Source organism: Macaca nemestrina, chromosome 19 (genome assembly GCF_043159975.1).
Source record: "Macaca nemestrina isolate mMacNem1 chromosome 19, mMacNem.hap1, whole genome shotgun sequence".
Lineage (NCBI taxonomy): Eukaryota > Metazoa > Chordata > Mammalia > Primates > Cercopithecidae > Macaca > Macaca nemestrina.
This window is the reverse complement of record NC_092143.1, coordinates 65521371-65533694: the sequence shown is the minus strand read 5'-3', so window position 1 is coordinate 65533694 and position 12324 is coordinate 65521371. Positions and strand designations below refer to the sequence as shown.

At 45.8% G+C, this 12324-nt stretch overlaps 1 long non-coding RNA gene across 1 annotated transcript; it reads left to right on the top strand.

Moving 5' to 3' along the window:
* Positions 1–841: 841 nt before the first annotated feature.
* Positions 842–7386, top strand: LOC139359974 (uncharacterized). Its single transcript, XR_011616790.1, has 4 exons — positions 842–975; positions 2544–2673; positions 6402–6753; positions 7328–7386. It is a non-coding gene; the product is annotated as an uncharacterized lncRNA (long non-coding RNA).
* Positions 7387–12324: the final 4938 nt, after the last annotated feature.

Sequence of the window (12324 nt, the reverse complement as noted above, 5' to 3'; positions counted from 1 at the left end):
CATGGAGTCTTCTACAGATTCCAGGCAGAAATGTAAGCACCAGAGAAATAACCTAAGAAATCGCACCTACTTTTGCAAGGCTGCCACCTTCCCTGCTGCCTTGTGGAGAGGGCCTGGCTAGCTTCTCAGCACCATGAGCACAGCAGACCCTTTTTCTTTCCAGGGCCGCTTGGAGGAGGGAAGACTCTGTCCTGGCGCTGGCCCTCCTGTGCAATTCAACTCGTGACCGATCCTGCAGATCACAGGAGACCCTGCAGCACTGGAAGAACCCAGAGTTCAGGGCAAAGGGGAGCTTCGAGCACTCCCCAAAAATAGGTCCTTGCCTGTCATTTTTAAATGAGGTTTCTTTTCTTCTCCCCAGCTTCTACTTTCTCCTAGGCATGGGGTAAGAGAATTTACTTTCTTTTTTCTTTTGAGACAGGGTTTCACTCTGTCATGCAGTTTGGAGTGCAGTGGCACAATCACCTCACACTGCAGCCTTGACCTCCCAGGCTCAAGCAATCCTCCCACCTCAGCCTCGCAAGTAGCTGGGACTACAGGTGTGTGTCACCATGCCCAGCTATTTTTTTTTTTTTTTTTTTTTGTACTTTTGTATTTTTGTAGCAACAAGGTCTCTCCATGTTACCCAGGCTGGTCTTGAACTCCCGGGCTCAAACGATCTGCGAGCCAGGGCCTCCCAAAGTGCTGAGATTACAGGTGTTAGCCACTGCACCAGGCCAGTAAAAGAATTTCTTAGAAAGTTTTGGGATGAATTTGGCCACCTTTGCTGTAGAATATGTAGAAGGAGAATTTAAAAACTTCTTTGTTGGCAGGACTTAAACCTGCTGTGTTGCTGTTCTGTTTGTAAGGGCAGCGCTAGCTCCTGACCCCAGCAGTAATTTCCATGCCTTCTTTTCCCAGCTGCAGGGAGGGACCCTGGATCATTGACTGGGCCTCACCGTCTGGAGAAGAGATTCTGGAGAAGTTGTCTCTGGAGTAAGTTTCTGTTTAGTTGGATAATTTGTGTATTTAATGACATACAACTTTTCTTTTTTTCAAAGAAACAACCTTGTCAATATCCCACAAAAGATCAAAATATATATTTTAAAATCTTACATTTAAGTAAAAAGTAATATAGCCATAATATAAAGACACTCCAAGTACAATCCAAGTACACTAGGCTAGACTGGAGGTTGCAGTTGGTTCAGGCAAGATTCATACCCCGAACTGCACCAGGTAAGCAGCTTCCCAGGCCAGCAGCCCGTACAGTGACACCGGGCCCCCCACCAGCACCCTGCACTTGGTTTAATGCTTCATGTTGCTGCCATGACATTCTGAACACTTTTTGAACAAGGGGCCCTTCGCTTTCATTTTGCTCTAGGCCCCATGAATGGTGTAGCTGGTCCTGCTCTGCTGGTTCCCTGTTCCCTGCAGAATGATATCCAGATGCCCTCCACATCCATTCCCACTGCCGGGTGAGCCCCTCTAGGCAAACAACATGGCCAAGCCGTCCTCACCCCAAGGTCTGGCACCGTGCCTGGCAGGACTCAGCCGGCAACTGAGGACTAAAGGAAATTTTGTAAAACACCATAAAGGGGCTTGTTCTCTATCCAGATAAAATGGAAGCTCTTTCTATCCTCTCAAAATATCCCTTTTTCAAATCAAACTCATTTCCTAGCTAAAAGCCATTATCAAACACCAGGCTCACCTCTTGGTTGTACACGCGGGTGTTTATTAAGGCCACCCATAAACTTAAAACACCTTCATTCAAATCTGATTTCTTTCATTTCTTTTTGTGTTATTCTTACAGTGGAGCTTCAGATTTTGTTAAAGGAAGCCTGTCTCTAATGTACTGTTTTAACACGAGTTTCTTTTAACTGACTAACCAAACACCCCAGGGTAGGTGACTGGCCCAGCCTAAGTAGGATGGGCTGTAGGCTCTTGAATTGTCCTGGTCTCAGGGCAACTTCTCCAGCAAGAGCAAACACAGGTCCTAAGGCCTACAAAATGTTTTAACTTAAAATTCTTTTGAAATCACAGGAAGAAATAAATTTGATTCATATATATAATATGTAACATGTAAACCCAGCCTGGATTATATTTGTCTCCTGCTCTGCTGTGAATGTTTGCCCCCACCAAAATTTATGTTGAAACTTAATCCCCAATGTGGCAGGATTGAGGGGTAGAACCTTTAAGGGGTGACTGGGTCACGAGGGCTCTGCCCTCATGGGTGGATTAATCCATTCAAGGATTAATGGGTTAATGCATTTTCATGGGAGTGGGACTGGCCACCTTATAAGAAAAGGAAGAGAGACCTGAGCTAGCGTGTTAGCCTGCTCAGCCCCCTCGTGGTGTGACGTCCTGCAGCAACTCTACAGCATCCCCAACAGCAAGAGGGCCCTCACCAGATGTAGTTCCTCAACCTGGCACTTCTCAGCCTCCGTAACTGAAAGAAGTAAATTCCTTTTCTTTATAAATGACCCAGTTTCAGGTATTCTGATATAAGCAACAGAAAACAAACTAAGACATCTTCATATCAATGCAATCTCAAATTACATTTGTAGTATTTTTTGGAAGAAGGGCCTTATGAAGACAAAGATGCCTCGGGACCCTAGAAGTTACGGCGGCTCTATGTGGTCAGCATTACCTATGTTACTGGACCTTCTGCCCTCCGGCTTTATCCACAGCAAGAAGGTAAGCCAGTTATTTTGTTTGTTTGTTTGTTTGTTTTGAGATAGAGTTTTACTCTTGTCGCCCAGGCTGGAGTGCAGTGGCGCGATCTTGGCTCACTGCAACCTCCGCCTCCTGGGTTCAAGTGATTCTCCTACCTCAGCCTCCCAAGTAGCTGGGATTACAGGTGCCCACCACCACAGCCGGCTAATTTTTGTATTTTTAGTGGAGACAGGATTTCACCATGTTGGCCAGGCTGGTCTTGAACTCCTGACCTCAGGTGATCTGCCCACCTCGGCCTCCCAAAGTGCCGGGATTAAAGGCATCAGCAACTGCGTCCGGTGATAAGCCAGTTTTGAAGGTGTACTGGCAGTGGGTGGGAAAAGTGCTCTGTGATTTCCCATGCAGCCCTGCGAGAGAACACCAGGTTGTGATCGTGGCTTCATGGACAGAGGGCTGCTCTGACTGCCAATCCCATGAGGTCGGAGTGCCTTCAGAAAAGCCTGGGGTGGTCAGCCCAGCCTGGGTGCCATTTCCTTTGGGTTTACTCACTGGAGCTGCCCCAGCCCTCCAGGTGAGGCATAGAGTGGGGTGCATATGCCCCTTCCATGGGACAAATGCCCTCTCATAGCCTGGGGACCCAGGCAGCTCTCAGGAGGAGTCTTTGCTGGAGTGGATTCCTATCGGACAAGCTTAGTTTGCGCATTTATTTTTTCAGGAAAATTCCTTTTAACCTCTGGATTTGTGAAAAGTGTGTATTAAACAGAAAAGGTTCTCTGTACCTCATGAATACATTAATTAGCACCTGTGTATCCTAGGGCAGCAGGTGCCTTGGGACAGATATCATTAAACTGCTCTGAGGTCAAGTGCATGGAGCACACAGTGCACTGGGCACAGGGAGGCAGCCCTGAGTCCCTGCAGGGGCCCTGGACAAACACGTAGGCCATGGATCAAGGTCTCCGCTCCAGCTCTTCTCGCTCTGAGGACAGGACCCTTTCCAAGTACTGTCTGGAGGCCGGCTTCTGGGCAAAAGATCTTCTTGTACTTTTCATTTGGACCCTCACCACAATCCTCTGAGAAGGCAGATGAGGAAACTGATCTTCCAAGAGGTTGCAGAGAGGCGTGCCGAATCGTTCAGTGGATAACCCTCAAGTGGCCTGGTGGCTTCCTGCTTGCTGTCTCCATGTCCTGGGCAGCTGGCATTCCCAGCACCTCCCCGAACAGCCCACATCTATGCTCAGACTGCCCTGCACTCCTGCGCCATTTGTCCCTCCCCCTCAAGACTCCCTTTATGCCCAACACAAAGGAAGAACAAGGAGGACAGGACCCCTCTCCTCCAGCGCAAGCATAGCACAGCCTGCGCTCTGAGCAGGATGCTGAGAGTGTGCAGGACAGACCCAGGCACCTGCAGACCCTCCTCTCTATGAGGTCCCACCTGCTCCCCATGACACTGTGCAGTTGCCTGTGCCCCTTAGCATAACCAAGATCAGGCACTGGTGCCAAGGTCACACAGATAGCAAGGGCCAGAGCTCAGATTTAAACAAAGCTAAGTGATTCTAGAACCTGTGTGTGCCAAAGTACTGCATTCTACCTAAGTGCTGGGTTTTTGTTTTTTTGTTTTTTTTTCATCCAAAACAGCCTACAAAATCCCGGCCTTGGCTTTCTCGCCAGACTTCTGGGAAGGTCAAATGAGATAATATATGCACAAGCACTGTGTCAGTGAAAAGTGCTCTGCTTCCTGGTCTAATAACCCTCCCCAACCCACTCACAGCTCTTCATTTTCAAATTCCTTAGTGAGCAGGTGGTTTCGTTGTCTTGATTTGGGGCAGTAATGATTTCTGAGAAGCAGGTGATTGATATGGGCAAATTCAAAGCCCTAGGGGGCTGCATTGCAGCACGGTGTGGAGATGAGGAGATAGAGGGCTGGTCAGATCCTGAAATCCTAGTTTTTTTCTCTCCCTTTCCCTTGCTTCCTCCTTTTCTTCCTTCAGCCTTTCTTCCATTTCTTTCTTCCATCAAATATTTGTGGAGCTGGAACTGGGCTTCACTATCATATTCCAAGGCTCTGTACTGGGCACGGGGAGGCTGCAATGAATAAACAGATGAAGAAGCTCCTCCCAGAGACTGGAAGAGTGGCACGAGGTGAGTGGGCAGGGAGGGCAGCCACAACCTGTTATTCTTTCACATGGAAATCTGAAATAGTGGGATCATCTTCTTATTTTTTTTCAGTTATTCTAAATGTAGACCTCTGTGTGGAGGTGAGATAAGATGGAAAGATGAGGGGATGAGGAGGAAAATGGCAATAGAAAGTCATGATTAGTGACTTTTTCTCCTGGAAAATCACTCTGTTGGTTTATCTAACTGAGCCTTGGGGTCTTTCAAAGGTTGGATCTAGATCCTTAAGTCCAGTGCCGTCCAGAATTTCCACCAAGTGGCCCCGGGGGCAGAGGAGAGTGAATTACTGTCCCCAGAGGAGACTCAGACTGAGCATGAAGCTGCCAGACATGCGGGAGATTTCTGAAATGTCTTTTGTGATTTGAAAATTAATGTAATTTTGGCATGCTTTTCATAACACAACTGTTTGTTTTAATATAAAAATCAGCCTTCCAAGAACACATAGTGTATAATTCTGTTTATATGAAATGTCCCAAACAGGCAAACCTGTAGAAATGGAAAGTGGATTTGTGGTTGCCAGGAGCTGGAAGGACTGCGTGGTAGGAGGTGGTGGCTGAAGGAAATGGGTTTCTCCCATTTGGGGTGATGGAAATGATCTAAAATTGATGGTGAGAATGCTGGGAAAACTCTGTGAATACACTAAAAAGCACTGAATTGTACATTTTCAATGGGTGAATTGTATGGGGTGTGAATTATATCTCATAAAACTGTTTAAGAAAATGAAAAACTGTTTCTTCCAATCTCCAAGTAAAATTGGCATTCTGGGAAGATGAGTAACTTGTAGCTTTTTGCCACTGAGTAATGGGCCTAAATGCACCCATCTGAAAAGCAAGATTCTGGTCCAACTCCATTAATCTATAGAAACCTGAGAAGGTGATGTGACTTGCCCAAGGCCACACAGAGTAGGAAGAAGAGCCAGTGCAGGACAATGAGGTGTGCCTCCACGTGCACTGGACCTGCCCAGTTGGTTCAGTCACACTTGCTCCCTGGCCCATGTCATTAGCTCTCTTCTATGGGCATTCTCTGGCTTTCCACACCCTAGATGTCCTCAAAACAAGTGACTGTGCCTGCAGATCCCTCATGCCCACCTTGAGTGGCAGGAGAAGGTGGGGCCCCACCCATTCCTGCCTTGGGCCCTGTTGAACCAAAGGCCAGCTCTGCTTTGAGAGGCTGTGGGAGTGAGAGGCACTATCTGTTTAATCTTGGAAGAGCTAGTGGTATCTGGATGGAATCTCAGCCAGGACACTTTCATCCTCCCTGCCTGGCATTGGGCAAGCTGTGAATGTGAGCTTTGGGATCAGACGCGAGGATGGATCATGTAGGAACCTGCAGCCCCATGTCCTCTCCTTCTCCAAATGACTTCATGCCAGAGGATCCATGGATGTGTCCAGAGAATGGCCCGGCCCCTTCCTGCCACACCAACCTCCTCAGCTAGAGGCAGACTCAGATGGTCTCTGGTAACCTCGGACCTCCCTTCTGTGTGGTTCTATCTGGTTCTGACATCCAGTCTTCAATGAGCTTCTCACAAAAGTCCTGTGAGATAAGCAAGGTGAATGCTGTTTACCTTCATTTTTCAGGTGTGAAAACCAAGGCTTAAAGCATGCAAGTTATTTGCCCAAGGTTTTTCAGCCACAAATGAAGAAGCTGAGTCTGCTCCACACCTGTGAACCAGGCTATTTCCACCATGACCTGAACTCAGATTAGCACCAGCCCATGGAGAATAGTCCAGAAGGCTGCCCATGGCCTTAAAGGACAGTGTGAGCATTAATCACAGCCTTTTGCATTTGAAGACCACTCCGGAACAATGTTGTTTTAAATCTATGCTCGAGGCTGAACTTGGATTGGAAAGATGGGAGAGACAGCAGGCCTGGGTGTATTCGGATTATTTCCTAATAACTCACTCTCTCCTCCCTCCTCCCTTTCTTGAAAGTGAGTGGTTAGGGATGAGCGGTTGTAGGCAGAGATGGCAGTGTGAGATATTTCACCAAAGAGTGGGTGTTTAACCACCACCTGGCTAGGAGATGGCCAACGTGTCCCAGAGATGATTCCAACAGGGAACTCTTCCGGGCAGAGCCCAGCGAAGGGAACCGGGAAATTCGGGGGCGGGGCAATCCCACTTTCTCTGTCAGGTGAGATCACCTGCGCAGTGGTTTGAGTTCAGGCATCTTACTTTCTTTTAATTAGATTCATAGGATTAAAAATTATCTGCTTATCTAGTCCAATATTTTTAAAGCAAAATCTGCAGAATCTCCCTCTTTTTTTTTGAAAAGAAATAAACATCCATAAATCTGAGAAAAAGCAGAGCTGGAAAAAAAGGTGGGGACATCTTGGAGGATGAACTACCTGGAGCCCCATTGTGGCAGCTCTTGAGAATTCTGGAATTCCTCTGAAAACTACTGATTTAGTCTCTTGTTTCCCATTTGAGAAAACAAAATATAATACCGGCGATCAAGGTTCTGTTTTATGGAGATCTCACTGTGTATGCATCTTTTTATTATTCCAGCAGCCCCACAAAATGAATGTTATTTTCTTGGATTATCAGAAGAGAAATATGAGACGCAGGTAGGTTGAGAAAATTGCTCCAAGTCACTTCGGGAATGTGTGCATGGACAAGGGAGGTCCACCTGGGATTGTCCAGCTGCAAGACCAACACAGAGCCAAGTCAGGAAACATGGATTTCCCATCAAACCTGGGTTCTGTGAAACCAAGATCTTAATGGTAACTCAATGTAAATTTGTTTTTCTGCCTCTAAAAGGGCCACCTTTCTACTTTGAACAGCAGAAGGGCCTTGACTGGTGAGATTCTGTAATGTACATGGCTTTTGGTATCCTAGAGGAGATGTCAGCAGTTTGCCCATATTGATAAAAAAAAGTCAGGCCAAGTCCCCAAAGTCACCTTGAAGCTGCATGTGTCTGTCCCTGATTCAGATTTATGTTATGGCTTAGAAATGACTTCAACCTACTAGCTGGCATTTAGGCAGGAAAATCAGCATCACGGAAAGTTAGGAACTTTGGGCCAGGTGCAGTGGCTCACGCCTATAATCTCAGCACTTTGGGAGGTCGAGGCAGGTGGATCACCTGAGGTCAGGAGTTCAAGACCAGCCTGACCAACATGGAGAAACCCCGTCTCTACTAAAAATACAAAATTAGCCGGGCATGGTAACGCATGCCTGTAATCCCAGCTACTCGGGAGGCTGAGGCAGGAGAATTGCTTGAACCCAGGAGGCGGAGTTTGTGGTGAGCCGAGATCGTGCCATTGCACTCTAGCCTGGGGACAAAAGTGAAACTCCATCTCAAATAAAAAAAAAAGAAAAAAAAGAAAGGAACTTTGGAAGCATTCTGCCCAATGTCCTCATTTTATAGATTAGGAAACTGTAGGATGGTGTAGCAAAAAAAGAAAAGGAGGAGAAAGAGGAACAGAGCATGTCCCAGTGGGCCGGAAGCCCCCAGCAGCATGGTATGGTCATGGGCTAAGAGTGTCTGCTTTGGAGAGAGTAGTGGTAACAGCAGCCACAACTCATTCATCAGCAACTATCCATGAGAACTTGCTGTATGTCAGATACTGTGCTGGGGGTATGGGATACACAGATAAACAAAATGTATGAACATCTGGCCGGGGTGTTTGGTGGCTCATGCTCTAATCCCAGCACTTTGGGAGGCTGAGATGGGACGATCGTTTGAGGCCAGGAGTTCGAGACCAGCCAGGTCAACATAGCAAGACCCTCCATCTGTAAAAATTAAAAAAAAAAAAACAACAACTAAATAAAACAAAAAACAAAACATATGAAGATCCCTGTCCCTGTGAGCTCGCAGCTAGTAAAGTGAGCTAGACATTAAAAAATAATAATATGAATCTAGGAGCAGTGGCTCACACCTGTAATCCTAATACTTTGGGAGGCCAAGGTGGGAGAATTGCTTGAGCCCAGGAGTTTAAGACCAGACTGGGTGACATAGTGAGACCTCGTTTCTACAAATAATAAAAAATTTATCTGGGTATGGTGGTGTGTGCCTGTAGTCCCAGCTATTTAGAAGGCTGAGGTAGGAGGATCGCTTGAGCCCAGGTGGTAGAGGCTGCAGTAAGCCAAGATGGTGCCACTGCACTCCAGCCTGGGGGACAGAGCAAGACCTTGTCTCTAAATAAATAAATAAATCATAATAAGAGAAATTGCTTAATGTATACAAGGTATATTATTCAGATGATGGTTACACTAAAAGCCCAGACTTCACCAAAAGCGATATATCTATGTAGCAAAACTGTACTTGTACCACTTAAAGCTATACAAATTAATAATAATGATGATCTTCAAGGTTTGTTGATTACGCAATCCAGGAGTGTAAAGTTTTTGACAACATTCCTCCAATGTAAATGTAGTTGTTTCTAAATTATCTACATGTGCTTCTATAGTATTATATATGTTTAAATACACCCCCAAAATAGAAAATATTAACATATAGAAATAGAAGTTGTAATTCGCTCTACTCTCTCCAGTTGGACTATGTTGTAAATAGGTCTACAGCACTCACTTGGGAGAGCTCTGGACCGGGCAGCCACCCCACGAGCTGGGACATTTAGGAGTCCTGAGAATAGATGTTTAGTTTTAGGATAAAAGAGAACCGAGCTCCACTCCTCTTTTCTTCTATCGTTGCTTCATTCAATTTTAAAAATTGTGGTAAAATACACATAACATAGACTTTACCATTTTAACTATTTTTAAGTGACCAGTTCAGTGACACTGAGAATATTCACAATGTTATGCAACGTTCACCACCATGCCTCGCCTCTCCAGAACTCTTTTTTTTTTTTTTTTTTTTTGAGAGTCTCACTCTGTCGCCCAGGCTGGAGTGCAGTGGCACGATCTTGGCTCACTGCAAGGTCTGCCTCCTGGGTTCAAGTGATTCTCATGCCTCAGCCTCCCAAGTAGCTGTGATTACAGGTGTGTGCCACCATGCCTGGCTAGTTTTTGTATTTTTAGTAGAGATGGGGTTTCACCATGTTGGCTAGGCTGGTCTTAAACTCATGGCCTAAAGTGATCTGTCCAGCTCAGCCTCCCGAAGTGTTGGGATTACTGGCATGAGCCACCGTGCCTGGCCTCTCCAGAACTTTTTTATCTTCTAAACTGAAACTTTGCACTCATTACAGAATTACTCCCCATGTTTCCCTTCCCTCAGCCCCTGGCAACCACCTGTCTACTTTCTGTCTCTATGAATTTGGTTGTTCAAGGTCTGTGTCTATACTGTAGGCCTATTATTAGTTATAAGCTCCTATGATACTCCAAGTAGAACTTTGGCATTTAGGATTCAGTGGTGAGCAAAGCAAATGAGGATTCTACCCTCCAACCTGCCTCAGTCTACTTTAACTAACTTTATGTTTTTTTGTTTTTTGTTTTTTTGAAACGGAGTCTTTCTCTGCTGCCCAGGCTGGAGTGCAGTGGCGCAAACTCGGCTCGCTGCAACCTTTGCCTCCCAGGTTCAAGTAATTCTCGTGCCTCAGCCTCTCAAGTAGCGGGGACTACAGGTACACGCCACCACGTCCAGCTATTTTTTGTATTTTTTAGTAGAGATGGGGTTTCTCCATGTTGGCCCAGCTGGTCTTGAACTCCTGGCCTCAGGTCATCCGCCCTCCTCGGCCTTCCAAAGTGCTGGATTACAGGCGTGAGCCACCACACCCAGTCTGCTTTAACTAACTTTATCCTAACCTAATACTGCTTTAGGTTAGTGTCTTTGGAGAGGCAAGGAGGTGCGCTATATCCAAGCTTGTGACAAAATGTGGTAGATTCGGTGAGAGCCACAGCAGATGAGAGAAGAGGGGATGGGAGAGTTGAGGCTGGAATTGAGTGAGTGAGATACAAAAAGTGACTATGGTCCTGGTGCAGGGGCTCACGCCTGTAATCCCAGCACTTTAGAAGGCCGAGACAGGTGGATCATGAGGTCAGGAGTTCGAGACCAGCCTGATCAACATGGTGAAACTCCATCTCTACTAAAAATACAAAAATCAGCCAGGCATGGTGGTGTGCACCTGTAATCCCAGCTACTCAGAAGGCTGAGGCAGGAGAATCACTTGAACCTGGGCAGAGGTTGCAGTGAGCTGAGATCGCGTCACTGCACAACCTGGGCGACAGACTGAGACTCCGTCTCAAAAGAAAAGTGACCATGGGGAAGGATAAATCTCCAAGGAATTCCTCAGAACTTGGGGGAGAGACGGGACTTCCTGCACTGTGAAGATTGGGGTTGTATTTATTTCAATTGAATGCTATAGGAGAAGATGATCCCAAAAGTGGATTCCCTGATGGACATAGGAACATTAGGGTGTTTTCAGTATTCATAACCTTGGAATGACTCAGGACTCAGAGCCTGGGAGGATGAGGTTTCAGCTGGGTGGAGAGAATATGAGAGGGAGAGGCTGTGCTTCTCAGGCTAAAGCTTCATTGCATGGCTGACAGCCTGCCCACATTGGAGTGGATTACACACTCTGCTCCCCTCTGCCTGCCTTTACCTTAGGATAACATATACATTCCAATTACAGGGCTGGTTAAAAATCAATACGAAGGTGGGAGAAAACAGATCATTTTTCTTATGGAAGTAACTGTTTTCATTAATTTTTCATTAGTGCTGCCTTTGTTTGGCTATCCATCACTGGAAGAGCTGTGGCCTGCATTGCAGCTAGTGTGCACGTTTCTTGGATTCAGGAGATATTGGTTGATAAAGCCAGCAGTTTATTGTTCATGACTACTGATTGTGGAACAGGTTGAGGCGACTGGTTTTTAAAAATATTTGTAATGATTGAGTTTTATAGGTACATAGTCGATGTGGGTATTTATGGGGCACATGAGATATTTTGATACAGGCATGCAACATGTCATCATCTCATCAGGGTAAATGGGTTTCCGTCACCTCAAGCATTAATCATTTCTTTGTGTTATGAACATTCCAATTGTATTCACTCAGTTATTTTAAAATGTGCAACAAATTATTGCTGATTGTAGTTACCCTCTAGTGCTATCAAATACTAAATCTTATTCGTGGTATCGAACTGTATTTTTGTACCCATTAGCCATCTCCATTTCCCACCTTTCTCTCCCCACTATCCTTCCCAGCCTCTGCTTACCATCCTTTTACTCTCTGTCCCCATGAGTTCAATTGTTTTAATTTGTAGTTCCCACAAAAGAGTGAGAACATGCTAAATTTCTTTCTTTCTGTGCCTGAATTATGTCACTTAACATAACGTCTTCTAGTTCCATCCATGTTGTTGCAAATGACAGAATCTCATTCTTTTCAATGGCTTCATAGTACTCCATTGTATGTATATAACACATATACTTTTGTTGTCGTTGTTTTTGAGACAGAGTCTTGCTCGGTCACCCAGGCTGAAGTGCAGTGGTATGATCATGGATCACTGCAGCCTCCACCTCTCAGGTTCAAGTGATCCTCCCACCTCAACCTCCCAAGTAGCTGAGACTACAGGCGTGCACTGGCTAATTTTTTTTTTTTTTTTAAATGTAGT